Raw genomic sequence first — 9,618 nt, 5'->3', positions numbered from 1 at the left:
TGCGTGGTCCAGCAGATAACCGGGACCTTCAGGGAAAGCTAGGTTAACTTGGCTTTCTTCCGATTAACAAAACTCGACGGTGTGAATTTCAGTTCCCACACTGATCAGCTCACACTAGCTGCACACTCACTGATCAGCTCACACTAGCTGAACTACTAGCTGAGCTAGCTGGGCGAGCTGGCGGTTAGCTCAACTTAGCTGACGTAGTTGGTTGGCTACTGACCTATCTGGGTGGTCTGACACTGTAGGTAGACACTGAGGAAGGTAAGGGGCGGATGGTAACTGCCAGGCCCAAGGGGTGCGATCTGAACCATTGATTTAATCAATGGCCAGAATTGATACCGAAGGGATGCAATGGTTAGAAAAGTAACCACCCTTTCTCCTATAAAAGGAGGATAGTTCCGTGGCTTTGCAGGCACGCCAGGGCTTCCTCCTACACCCTGAAACACAAATAAAAACAGAGAAAACACAGAGAGTTGGTCGGATTCAACATCCAAGACCAAGAGTGGTTTGAAGGCCATAAAGAGGCAGTTTTGGGAGAGATCAAAGGGAAAGTTATGAACGGCCCTTTGATGGGTTTTGATTCGTGTTAATAACACCCAAAGCATCCTCCAGGGCCTGAGAACACACGCAAATATTCAGGGAAGAATAGGGATGGCCGGCTTCCACTTCCTATGGCCAAGAGAGCCTTAAGGAGAGAGGTGTGTGGGAAAGCTATTTCATGGGAGTTGGGAACGACCCTGTGATGTTGTTTAATCATGGATGATCACGTCCTAGGCTTCCTCTACAGCCTGGGAACACACGCAAATATCCAGGAGAGAAGGGAGAAGGCCGGACTCCACTCTCAATGGCATGAACAACCTTGAAAGTGGATACAGTGTAGAAAGTGGTTTCATGGGAGTTCCATGGAAGGGATGATGGGTGCGACCCATGAATGGATCTTATCAATACTGGAATTATATGATAAGGATTGATAGAGGCGTGCATTGGAGGAGCATGGCCGAACATAACAAGGAAAGGCACATGATCTAATCAGATCATGTATAAGGTAACCAATTTTATAATTACTTTCCAGTTTATATTTTTGTCTCTTGTGGTGTGATCAAGGCCAAGTATGGCACGCCCCCTTGAAGATCATATATTGTGATGTAAACTATGTTTACATGGTGTACTCTGTTGGATCAGACTTCATGGCACTGAACCATGGCCTTGGCCGGTTCAGGAAAGATGTCCATGGCCTTAGCCGGGCTGTTCATGATCAGGATCCATATGATCCGGATCGATTCATTGGATTCTGATTATGGGAATCTCTTAGTTGGGATTTATCATGAGTTTTAGTGAATCTTAATTAGTTTTTGGAATACTTTCGAAATTGGTCAGATTTGGGTCTGAGGAGTAAATTGATGTTTAGATAAGGAATCAACCATTCAATGATAGATCCTTGTGTTAGGTTATCGGATCATATGCTTGTGTGTTGTGATATGTTTGTCACTTATGATTATTGATCATAAGGAATGTTAGTTATCAACCTTGGGTTGAAAAGCTATGTGCAAAGCATTGGCTAAGAGCCATAAAAAAAAGTATAGCTAGTACTTGGTGGCGTGGACCATAAGTACTGAGCTTGGGTGTTATTATTCAAGGAAGGCCGTGTGTGATCTGATCATGGGTAAGGATGGACTACCTGATTCATAGATGATGGATCAAGGTGTCTGATCTGATTGATCAAAAGATGCACCGGTTGTAAGAGCAGGACTGATCGGCTTCGTTGGGGCATGGTTCCATGGCCGGTTAGGTATGTGTGAAGACTCATCAGTTCTGGGTCATGTGGGATGTTTGGTTGATTGACTTAGGATCTGATGGGCATTGTTAGTCCATGAGCTGGACTTGGTATCACAAGCTGATAAGGCAAAAGGATGTTGGATGATGCATAAGCCGGAAAGGGCCGAATGCATATCCTTAGTTGTTTGAAGGCTCTCAAGGGTTACTTAAGTTTGTGGGGATGGTTGGCTGAATGAATAAGTACCTAAGGGAGTTGTTTGAAGTGTAAAGGAGCTGGACGCGGTATATGGCAGCTGGCCATAGCTCGGTCTTAGCTCAGTTCGAGTGTGACAGCTCGATCAGCTGGTCTACGAGTTCATTCAGCTAGAGCAGCAGGGCCGATGCGCTAACAAGCTCTGTGGATGTGGCTAAGGTATGATCTAGTAACTCTTGCTTAGTTCTAGATAGAATGGATTAGGGGAATGGAACCTCAGATAGTTAGACTTGAACCGAGTTAAGAACTGATCTCTAAGCTGAATGCTAGTTAGTTGAGCTAACTAGAGCATAGATGATTAAACCGGTTAAGTGTATGGTTGGACTGAGATCCAATGTTATGAAAGAATATTCCGCTGCGTATAACTATGAATGATCTAAGCTAAGAAAGGCTAAATAAGTTCCTAGCTAAGATCTAAGGTAGCCATCGCCTAAGGGCGAACTTATAGAAGTATGGCTAAAATTAGGAGGTTCGGCCAGTATGTGGTCTGAGCGATGAAGGACATCGACCGCGGCTTAGGCAGCCGGGTTGGGGCCCTTCAATATGTGTATGAAGGAATGTATCGGGCACGTTTAGGCATCAAGAAGATATTTGAAAAAAAAAAGTTGTATAAGCCTTATACGAGGATCATAAAGAACATGTGGGATAGAATATTGCGCCATGATCTTCATGCTGCAGCATACTTCCTAAATCCAGCTTTCATGTATGATCAAAAGAACTTTTCAGGAAAGCCAAAGATATTGAGAGCGATGTTAAATTTGATGAAAAAACAAAAAGGGTCTGATAGAACAAAGATCTTTGAGGCGATGACGATGTATAGAGAACGTGAGAAAAACTTCTCACATTCATCAGCTTTAAGCTGTTGCAATACAACTCGATCTGGTATGTTTTTGCATGTACTTTTCTTTTTGTTATTTATTTAATATGCTGATACTTTGGAATATTATTTCTTAAGCATAATTTTTAATTGCAGACGAGTGGTGGAAGTTTTTTGGATATGATGTTCCTGTTTTGCAGAAGCTAGCAATTCTAATTCTTAGCCAAACTGCATCATCATCTGGTTGTGAGCGTAATTGGTCTGTGTTTGAAAGAATTCACACAAAAAGGAAGAATAGATTGGAACATCAAAAACTTGATGATCTTGTCTACGTTCATTGGTCTGTGTTTGAAAGAATTCACACAAAAAGGAAGAATAGATTGGAACATCAAAAACTTGATGATCTTGTCTACGTTCATTACAATTTGCGCCTGTAATATAGGTAAGATAAAGTTAAAATACAGAGCTATGAAGTTTTAGAAGATAACTCTTAAATGTTCACATGTTCAGGTTTTCGAAACGGAAGAGGTCATATGATCCGATAGATTATGAATCCATTTGATAAAACTGATTTCTGGGTAGTGGAAGAAAGTGGAGAAGCTAAACTAAATTATGATGAACTATTGACCAAAAAAAAAAAATTATGATGAACTAGATAATGCACTTACCGAAGAATATCCAATGGTAAATACACTTTCTTTTATACTATAGGTTTTTTTTTTGGCTATGTTGTCCATTATTTAACTCATAAATTTTTCATATTTTCTTTGTTTTACAAGGTAACGATCTCGAAGTGTCATTGTCATATTTTATCATTCTCGAACAGACTTTTTTTAATTTGTTATGTTTTCATTTTCGTTATGTATTCAAGATTCAGATATTATTTTTATTTTATGATATTATTTCTAGATATTAGTCATTAGAAAGTTTATATATATATATATATATATGAATATATATATAAATATATATATATATAATAAATTAAAACCCCGGTTCGACCGGCGTATCCGGTCCGGTTTTTAAAACATTGATTAAAAGTTATAATAATTGTTAATTATTTTGTTAATACAATTTCAAAAAAAAAAAAGATAAAATAAAAAATGGGGAAAACACGATTAACCTAAAATTTTCACACCTTCAGCAAGAGAAGAAGCTACTTTCTTCCTCGAAAGCCACCGTTGGGATCTCGACGCTGCCGTCTCCACTTTCCTAGACAACGACGCCACTGCCACCGGGTTCAAACCCTAATTTACCTCCTCCTTCGATTCCCGCCGCATATCCTCACTCTCCGGATTACTCTCCGACTGAATCATCTCCTTCTCGCTCACGATCTCCTTCTCCTCCTTCCCGCGACGCTCCCTACCGTCTCCGATCGAAAGCCGCCGCCTCCGATCGAAAGCCGCCGCCTTCGAGAATCAAGGAGCTGGTAATCCGTCTGGGAGCAGGAATACTAGGAGCCGTCAACAAGCTGGGAACATCCGTACCTTCGCCGATCTGAACCGTTCCCCGCTGACGGCGCGGATAGTGATTCCGATGAAGGGAAAGAGTATTATACTGGTGGACAGAGGAGGTAAAATTGTGTACTCATATTTCGTTATTCAGCAGATCCAATCATGTCAATATAGTGAATGATCATAAACTGAGCAATGTGGAATCTTGATGAGACTCATAAAGAATTGTGCTATTGATTGCTTAATAATGATTGTTTGTGTTGGCTTCCCTTTAGCTAATGGAGTTTTTGAATTGTGCCTTGTGTTTAGTGGGATGATGGTTCAAGATCCTAAGAAAGCAAAAGATGTTGGTTCAACAACCACCACACGGTGAGAGACGTGCATGGGTTCATCTACGCTTCAAGATCCGGTGAGTCCAGAGAGTACTATTTATTAACCTAAACAGTTGACAAAACTTGGACCAAACCATGGAGCAAGCGGTGAGGTGTATACGGTAACGCATAGCAGAAACAAAAGCAAGAAGTTGACATGGACGTGTTGGAGATTCGGGAAGATAAGCAATGCAATAACACACCACTTTTCTCAAGGCATTTGCCTGCTGGTTATGTGGTTGGGTACGAGAAGACGAATAACAGAGAAGCTGAGAGTATTGCTGTTAAGTGTTAGGTCGTGTTAGTGATGATGGCTTCTTGAAAACTGTTTTATCTGGTTTTCTTAAACTTCAGGCCGTAAATTGTGCGCTAATGATTGATGATGAAACATGTGAGATGTTGATTTATAACTCTCTGACTTGTTGGAAAAGTCTCGTGACCAATCCAAATTGTTTTAAAAACAAGATTTTCTCTAAAAAGAGAAGACGAGAATGCTTTAAGGCTTGGACTGGACTCGGCACTAACGACGACATGTCCATTTGCAACTACGAAACTTCACTGGTCACTGCAATCGGAGAAAATATTGTGTGAGATTTACCGTAGATTTAGGAAATATTTAGGAAAATAATAACTGAAATATGGTAACTTCTATTATTTTTTTTTTTGTTATTTTGGTGGAATACATAAAATATGTAGAGTAAAACGATGGCTAATAGTGAAGATATATATTTTTTCCCGAGCAGGCCCTAAGGTTATAGCTAGAATAAATTATGAAACATAAATAAGCTAAGTTAGACCATATAGTAAACTTTACAACATGTATTCGAGGTAGATGTAAACCACCGTTATCGGGCTATAATGAAACAGAACAAATTCTAGCAAGAGTAGAATAAATAAATAAAAGTTGTTTATATTTTATATCCAAGTTAGATCATTGTAATGTACTTTGTATTCGAGTTCTAAACTACGTAGACTGCAAGAGTGAGTATTTTATGCTTAGGTAGGACATAAAATAAAATATGATTACATAATTTTTTTTTAAGATATACATATAGTTTTACTTTTGTTTCCAATAGTTTTTATATTTTTTGAAAATGTTAAAACTTAAAATACTATTTTACACTACAAAAAGGTAAAAATATGTCCAAAGTGGCCTAAAAGATCAAAAGTCCAATATTGGGACAAATAAAAATTAAGAGTGTCCCATTTTACTAATTTTCCTTTTATTCTTTTCAATTTTTATGTATCTAATATATTAATTTAGAGTCCTATTTTTATTTACCAAACAAAAGTCTATATTAGACCATTAGTTAGAAACTTAACTAAATACACTAATTTTATTCATATATGATATTTTGCTAACATAAACAAATAAACAATATACATCTAAAAATTAATATTCTTTTTTTTTTGTCATCAGCGAATACAGACTCATATTGACTCTGCGAACCAAACAATAATATTCTTAAGAAAAGCCAAAGGTATTTCCATTATGCTATTTTTATTGTTTATCATATTTAATCTAGAACAAATTTGATACATATTTCAGTAATTAATTTTAAAATTAAATAGTACATCCCAATTCTTTTTGAAATTATCATATTAATTTTTTTATTAAACATAATAAAAAATAATATTGTTGGTTGTAAGATATTATGGTTGATTTTTGTAGTTAAAAAACACCAAACTGAAATATTATATACTAAAATAAAATAAAAATTTAAACTATAAATTAAATAATTTAATCTGTTCACATAAAAAAATTTTGAGAATAAAAACAAAAATTAATACAATTTGCTATAATTCATGTAAAACTAATGTTTAAAATTAATCTATTAATATGATGTTGTATTTTTAAACAAATAAACAAATTAAGTGATTAATATATGATTAGTACACTTTCATTAAAATAATAACTTCAAAAATATAAAATTTTGAAAATAATGTTATATACTTAAAATTGATATTAAATATATTTACTTATAACTAATTTTATAGTTTAAATATTATTTTAAAAATAAACATATATCGTGCGGGTTCGAACCTAGTTATTATTATAAAAGCAAGTGTTTGATAAAAAAGTTAGGGAAGTTTACTCAAACATTATACATTTTAGGACATATTACAAAAACCATACATAACTTTTTTTATTACTACCATTTTTTTAATACCCAGCGTGCCCTTTTATTACGTTGTGAGAAAAAAACGTATTTACAAGAATGTCATTACTTTTTAATGCCACGTAAGCAAAAAACCGGCGCCACTTAGGAACGTGCTGACATGTATTAATGAACTCAGTCGTAAAGCGCTACAAAATTCGTTACGGCTGAGTTATGGTTACTTTGCGGTTGAGTTAAAAAACACGGCTGACTTATGAGAAATTGACTGACTTACGAACATAAGTCAGCCATTGGTGATGGCTGATTTACAGATTTCGGGCTGATTTATGGGAGAACGGCTGACTTACGAACACAAGTTACGGCTGACTTATACATCGGTGGGCTAATTTCTCGAAAATTCGGCTGTTATAGTTAAGATACGGCTGAGTTATGTTTCGCCGGCTGATTTAATGATCATCGCCTAGCTGAGTTACTAAATTTACGGCTGACTTATGGGAGGTTGTTACGACTGAGTTATATTTAATCAGCGGAACTGGCTGGATTAACAGTAAACACAGCTTAATTATGGCTGACATATTACAGAAAGATTAATTACTAGAATATCATTCATTTGACGGCTGATTTATTTGATGATACAGTTGACTTATGATTTTTTATCCTAATTACGGCTGATTTATTAGCAAAATATTAATTACTGAAATAGTATTCCCGTTTCAGCTGACTTACGTTGTACTTGATGGCTTATTTATTTAGGTTGAGTTATGTGTTCGTTTGGTGGCTAGCTTACCGATTTTCCATGTCATCATCAATGTCATCAGATCTTATTTTCCATGTCATTACTAATGTTACAACAGTAAAATAAGGCTCATTTTATTATTCTTCATTCTTCATCTTTTTTATCTATCTTCTTCATCTTATTCTTCATCTTTCTCTGAGATCTTATGGATCTATTGTTTCCGCAACTGGGTCTAAAAAAACATAGATTTAAAAAAATTGAAAATTTAAGACAGATCTACATCAGTCGTCGATTTCGATGATCATCGGTTCAAGAAGAAGCTTCCTCTCCTTCAGTGTCATGTATGGTGGTCCGACATCCTGCTGCTCCATCTCTCATTGGATTCGTCGTCTTGCAGAAGAAGAAAGACCCAAAGAGAAAGATGAAGAAGCTAAGTCTCGTAAATTGTAAGAAAATGAGAGTTGAACAAAAAAAGTAAGAAAATGAGAGAAAACGAAGAAGATGATGAAATTGAAAGCTGATTTTATATGTTTGATGACTCAGATGGTGCCTCATCTGAATATGATAACTTTAGTTTATATAGTGAGTCTCTAACACATACGTTATGACTGAGTTATGCATACCTTACGGCTGAGTTATGCATACGTTACGGCTGAGTTTACCTCTAAACTATAAACCTAAAATCTAAACCTAAAATTAAAACTTTAAATAATAAGAAAGTATTAGATCTAATGTTCAAAGTATAAACTTTATTATTTTTATAACTTTATAGTTCTATAATTTTAATATTTTGTTCAGTGTTGAAGGTAAATTGTTGTTTATCTTATAGGAATGTTACGGCTGGCTTATATGAACGTTACAACTGACTTATACCATTCAGATACGTTACAGCTGAGTTATGCATACGTTATGGCTGAGTTATGGTTATAGTACGGCTTTGTTATAATCAAATGGTGAGTTATGGTTACAATACGGCTTTGTTATAGCAATGTTCCCGCCCAAAATACGAAATGTCTCGAAAAAATTACACTTGACGGCTGACTTATAGGAACGTTACGGCTGACTTATACCATTCATATACACTATGGTTGAGTTATGAATACTTTACGGCTGATTTATGCATACGTTACGGCTGATTTATAATCAAATTACGGTTGAGTTATGCATATGTAATGGCTGAGTTATGGTTACAATACATCTTTGCTATAATCAAATTTTGAGTTATGGTTACAATACGACTTTGTTATAACAATGTTCCCGGCCAAAATACGAAACATCGCGATACAAATTACACTTTACGGCTGACTTATAGGAATGTTACGGCTGACTTATACCATTAAGATACATTACAGTTGAGTTATGCATACTTTACGGCTGAGTTATGCATACGTTACAATTGAGTTATAATCAAATTACAGTTGAGTTATGCATACATTATGCCTGAGTTATGGTTACAATACGGCTTTGTTATAATCAAATGTTGAGTTATGGTTACAATACGACTTTGTTATAATCAAATGCTCAGGTATGGTTACAATACAGCTTTGTTATAACAATGTTCCTGTCCAAAATACAAAACGTCACGAAACAAACTACAGTTGACGGCTGACTTATAGGAACGTTACAGCTGACTTATACCATTCAGATATGTTTATGCATACGTTATGGCTGAATTATAATCAAATTACGGTTGAGTTATGCATATGTAATGGCTGAGTTATGGTTACAATACATCTTTGCTATAATCAAATTTTGAGTTATGGTTACAATACGACTTTGTTATAATCAAATGCTCAGGTATGGTTACAATACAGCTTTGTTATAACAATGTTCCTGTCCAAAATACAAAACGTCACGAAACAAACTACAGTTGACGGCTGACTTATAGGAACGTTACGACTGACTTATACCATTCAGATACGTTACAGTTGAGTTATACATACTTTACGGCTGAGTTATGCATACGTTACGGCTGAGTTATAATCAAATTATGGTTGAGTTATGCATACGTTATGGCTGAATTATAATCAAATTACGGTTGAGTTATGCATACGTTATGGCTGAATTATAATCAAATTACGGTTGAGT

General features: G+C 35.8%; 1 long non-coding RNA gene across 1 annotated transcript; it reads left to right on the top strand.

Annotated features, from left to right (window-relative positions):
• Nucleotides 1-3,968: 3,968 nt before the first annotated feature.
• LOC106309823 lies at nt 3,969-5,086 on the top strand. The gene is made up of 2 exons (XR_001263621.1): nt 3,969-4,422; nt 4,613-5,086. It is a non-coding gene; the product is annotated as an uncharacterized LOC106309823 (long non-coding RNA).
• The last annotated feature ends 4,532 nt before the right edge of the window (nt 5,087-9,618 follow it).

The sequence above is a fragment of the Brassica oleracea genome, chromosome C8, assembly GCF_000695525.1.
Source record: "Brassica oleracea var. oleracea cultivar TO1000 chromosome C8, BOL, whole genome shotgun sequence".
NCBI classification, from domain to species: Eukaryota; Viridiplantae; Streptophyta; class Magnoliopsida; order Brassicales; family Brassicaceae; genus Brassica; species Brassica oleracea.
The sequence above is the reverse complement of the archived record's forward strand: the minus strand, read 5'-3'. Positions and strand labels throughout refer to the sequence as shown.